We start from the raw sequence: 6,000 nt of genomic DNA, 5'->3' as shown, positions 1-6,000 counted from the left end.
TTTTAATTTTCAAAAGTTAGTATATGGTTATTTTGAATATATTGAATTTTGTATGTAAGAATGCAAATATAGGTATTGTAGTTAGAATGCAGATACATTTAAATTAATTTTGTAGTTAAATAAAAAAGTAATTAAATATTTAAAAAAATCTTATTTAAAGTTGAATATAACATTAAAATAAAAATGATCGGGCTATTTAAATTTTTCCACGGATAAACCAATGTTTATTATCCCCTCTAGGTAGAAGACGTGATTCCTTTGACTGCTTATAGACATAAACTATTGAATAGGACTGTCAATTGTCCAGAGCTCTGGAGTTGAATTGGTCTTAGAGTCCCCTCAGTCAATACAAGACAAAATTCCCTATTCTATATTGCATCAGGTAACCACAACTTTGTTCTCCATAGTCCTATAAGTAGAGTCCTTCATTATTGTATTGACAATCTATCTAACTTTTTCTTTTTTGATGATACTCATAAGTTTAAAAAATTATTACTTATTATTTTCTTAGCTTAATTTATTTATGCTATTTTAGAATTAACTATTAGACTTAAGTTATCAATGTTATGTTACTTCTTATCTTGTATCATATATTGTACTCTCTGCCCTTGCAGACGTTACTATAGATAAAATAATAAAAAAAAATTATTCTCGTTTAATATAATATAATAATATGTAACAAACATAATATTAATACTGGTTTTCAATTCTTATTTTTTTGTGGTGCATTCAATTTAACTTTTATAGATTGAATTACTTTTAACCCTATTTGTGGACTAATATTTTATTTTTATTTTTCAGATTTGCAGTTCAAAGAAAAAAGATTTATCTCTCATATCAACAAAATATTTTAGAAGAGTACTTAAAGCTGAACAACAAAAAGTAAATTTGAATGTTACGTCCATAGTAAATAGTAATAGTATAAATTGTGTTAAGACAAACATTACAAACAATGATTTACCACTAAAATTATCAGTATCCGTGAAAGATCCCATGATACCTGAATGTTTGTTAAATACATTAAATTTTGAAACCGTCCAATCCAATAACTTTAATTTGGGTTTTGATGCTTTTAATGATCCAACTATAACCAATCATGACCCTATGAGTCCTATGTTAGAAGTTGATTTACAAAAAAATGTATGTATTACAGATAAATTGCGTCTATTAATTATTAAACACAAAGTTTCTCATAATTTTTGTAACAGCTTGCTTCAGTTATTGAAAAGTGAAGGTTTAGACGTTCCAAAAGATATTAGGACTTTGATGAAAACTCCTAAACTCCATGATATTGTAGATATTTCTGGTGGTTATTACATACATTTAGGTCTAAGAAATATGCTACTACCTATTTTAATTAAAAATAATGCTCAAATATATATAAAATCCCATGTATTAGAGATAGGTATCAATATAGATGGCCTTCGTGTATCTAAAAGTTCTAAAAGTCAAATTTGGCCAGCATTAATATCAATTTTAAACTTTAAAGAGCTAAAAGAAAATGTTATACCAATAGGCATTTTCCATGGATTTCAAAAACCCATTTCTATTGAGGAATTCTTAAATCCATTAATAATAGATTTATTGGAGGTGTTAGATAATGGGTTGACTGTAAATGGGTTGTTTTTTACTGTAAATATTTCAAATTTTTCATGTGATAGCCCGGCGAAGGCGTTTTTACTTAATGTTAAGGGTCATAATGCGTATTTTGGCTGTACATTATGTATAGAGGAAGGTACATATTTGGAACATCGTATGACTTATCCTGGTTTAGATGCAACATTAAGAACTGATGAGTCTTTCAGAAGTAAAAAAGATGAGGATTACCATAAAGGCAATAGTCCTTTAGTTTGTTTACCAATTAATATAATCAATACAGTTGTGTTAGATTACATGCATAATGTATGCCTAGGTGTAGTTAAAAAATTAGTTGAATTTTGGGTGAAAGGTAATAAGCAAGTAAGATTGGAAAAAGATAAAAAAGAAAAAATAAATAATGAGTTAAAAAAATTAAGACCTTATGTACCTTCTGAGATATGTCGCTTACCCAGGGCGCTGGATGAAATTGAACATTATAAAGCCACAGAACTTAGAACTCTTTTATTATATACCGGTCAAATAGTTCTAAAGGGTAACTTAAAAAAAAAGTTTTATTATCATTTCCTATTGTTGGTTTATGCAATTAGAATTTTAATTTGTCCTGAAACCTGTTCTAAATATAATGAACTATCAACTCAGTTCCTAAAGAAATTTGTTAATGATTATTCTGCATTATATGGTTCTCAATACATATCTTATAATGTACATAGTTTAATTCACTTACCATTTTATGTTCTTCTTCATGGTTCATTAGACAATTTTAGTTGTTTTCGTTATGAAAATTATTTACAAGAAATAAAAAAATCTATCAAGTCAATCAAATATCCTCTGCAAGAAATCTTCAATAGAATAGTAGAAAAACAAAAAATTTATGATACACTTCCTGCTCAATTACATAAAATATATCCTGTCTTAAGCAATGAAATAATACACAGTAATCCTTCACCTCTCTTTAATATAAATGATAAACTTTTTGAAAACACTTTTAGAACTAACAATACAATTATAAATGTTCTTAAAGAAAAAGATAGATATATAATGCTTACTAATAACACTCTAGTTATGGTTCAGCATATTGTTGAACCGAAAAATGAACCTCCTAATTTAATTGTAAAACAGTTCATCAGCTATTCTGAATTTACTAATACACCAGAATCTTCTTTCAAAATCGGGGTTTACATGGTTGACACTTCTAAAATGTCTAAATTATATCGTATTAATTTAACTGATATAAAATATAAATGTTTTTTTATTAGACTCTCCGACAATTTGGCATTGATCTCAACACTTTGTCATTTAGAGACTTAATTAGATTGTACCTTCAGGCTACAATTAACATATTATTAGTCATTCAAACAACATTTTTAAAAATCATTCTGTTATATTTTATAATCATTAATGTTATTTTGCAAGTACATTTTTAACTGTATACCTATTATTTTATAATAATTTAATACACTATACTAGGTATATATTATATGTATATACTTTTTTATATTAAGATGATTGTTTTTTTTTTTTTGATTTATATATAATTTTATTTCAATAATATAATATAACTGAAAATTAACAGATTTAAATCATTCAATCCAATTATATTCTTTTGTTTGTTATTATAATTTCATTTATGTTATTTTTTAAATTCCTTTTTTTTCTGTATACCTATTAGTTTATAGTAATTTAATATACTGTACTATATATTATATTATGTGTATACACTTTTTTATTTTAAGATTGTTTATTTTATTTATATATAATTTTAATTTCATTTTATATTATCTAATATATAATATAACTTAAAAAATTAACAGATTTAAATCATTCAAACAAATTATATTCTTTTATTTGTATTATATTATCAATTACCTATCATTTATGTTATTTTTTAAATACATTTTAACTTATACCTATTCAAATAAATCAATTGGAATTACTAATTATAATATTATTTTTTTTTAAATGTTCAATATTTAATTAGGTGGTAAATATTGATTCATAGACATTTATTATTTATGCATAGGTAATACAGGTATTATATTATAAATAATCCATAATATGTATAATATTAAAAAAAAATTCAGCATCGTATATTTTTAGTTAAACAATAACTATACAACAATAGGATCAAACATTGCAGTGATGTTTTTAATAACATCACATTGAGACATCTATGAAACATCAGTGATGTTTCATAGACGTTCTAATTTAATGTGGAAGGAACATCGTGTTTGATCGTTGTAGAGATGTTACAAAGAGATGTTCAGTATATGTCTTATTTGTGACATCATTGCGGTACAAATACGGTCCCAGGGATGTTTTAAATACACTTATGGAACGCAATTTGTAATGTTCCATGTTTCATTGCAACAGCCCAGAAACGTTTGTGGTACAAATTATTGCACAGTGGGATACGTCTAAGTTACTTATCATATTTTATAGTAAATAATATTATATACTTTTTAAATATAATCTGCATCAAAAAATGTAGGAAATTATATTATTATGTAGTACCTAGTACCTACTATTATAAACTTTGTTTTAAAAGTTTTGATGTACCTAATATTGTATTAAGAAAAAAAATACAATTTTCTATTATATTACATTTTGACGGTAGGTAGGTGGTATTTTTCTAGGTTTGCCCCCTGTTAAAAAATAACCATTTGCGCCACTGCCCAGGTGATATATACTAATATAGTAATATATTTTTATTTATGTTATTTGTATATTTTATTCATAACAAACCAAATAAAGTATTACATAGAATCAAGAGTCTGTTATAAGTAAAATAGAGAAAATACTATAACATAATTTTGAATACGTTTATTTGTTATATGAGAACTGAACTTAAAATTATATTTTTATGTTAATAATTGACCATATATTTTTATTTTGTTAAGATGGGTTGATAGAAGATAATGCTATAGTAGAAATAAAATGTCCGTTTGTGGCTAGAGATACTATTGGCGCAGTTGAAGCTGTACACAAAAAACTTGTAAGAATATAATATTGTACAATAAACGAATAATCATAGTATAAAATAACGTAACAATGAACATATATCTATTTTTAGCTTCAATATTGTTTTATTGATTCGTCAACTCAGGTAGTACAACTAAAAAAAGAAAGCATATACTACTATCAAATAATGGGACAGCTTTATATAACCAAAAGAACAAAGTGTTATTTTGTTGTATATGCTGAAAAATGGTTGCATGTACAAGAAATATTTTATGATCATTCTTTTTGGAAATCAAAAATGGAGGAAAAGTTAAAAATGTACTTATTATTATATTAACCTATAATCTTTATATTAAATTAAAATTTTTATATATTTATATTAATTATTAAGTTAATGTTTATACTATATAAAGAAATAACAAATAGATACTATGTGTACTATGTAAGTATTAAATACATTTTATGACATTTTTTTACAGATATTATATGGAATGTCTGTTACCAGAAATAATTGACCCGTTGTATCCAAAACGGTTGCTTAAATCCGATATCAGGAAACCAGATTATATATTTAAAAACATAAACCTAAATAAAAAATAAAAATGTATATTGTGTATTTATATTTATGGCTGTTATTAAAAATTAGGTATAATCTACTGTATATACGTTTTATGAATTAAGCATCTAATAATGCAATAAATAGAAATCGCGTAGGTATCCGCGTTCATCAAAAATATTACGGCTGCATTTACGTGTATACTTACCTACTATTTAGTTATGCGACCCGTCATAGACCAAGGATCAGAATATAATAAGCAATATTATAATAATATAATTATTGATTACTTATTATTATTATATTGCAACGTGCTCTGATACTTATATTAAATATAATATATGAATAACATACCATAGCCAACAATAACCTAACATTGGGGGTGCAACAGACACTTTTTGATGAGGGTGTAACAATTATTCTTATAATTGGATTCTAAAAGTGAGCAGGTGATATCAAGTACAGATTTTCTTAACCGTGAACGATTAACACATTGACGTAGCAATTGTCGATCATCAGCGGCGGCGGAACGGCGTGAGAACGCTAGCCGCAACGAAAATATTATATTATAACAATTATATTATGCGGCGGCATCGTGCAGGGTCAAAGGCAGATCATCGCACGTACGCTTGCCACCCGGTAGAATAATATAGAAATATAATTACCACCCGATAGAAGAATATAGATGTCAGAATGACGCAATGCGTGGGAAGAAGCGGATGCAGGTGCAGATGACCATCAGGGACCTGAAGGTACCGCGGGAGTCCCTGGACGATATATAAGGGGGCCCAGATTAGGCACAATTCAGACGTGATCCACCAGAGTTAGCGCAAGCACCTTCACGTCACCCAGTTTAATATTTTATGTCTCCTGGACTTAGAATATTT

This window comes from Aphis gossypii, chromosome X, assembly GCF_020184175.1.
Source record: "Aphis gossypii isolate Hap1 chromosome X, ASM2018417v2, whole genome shotgun sequence".
NCBI lineage: Eukaryota > Metazoa > Arthropoda > Insecta > Hemiptera > Aphididae > Aphis > Aphis gossypii.
Note: the sequence above shows the minus strand (reverse complement) of the source record.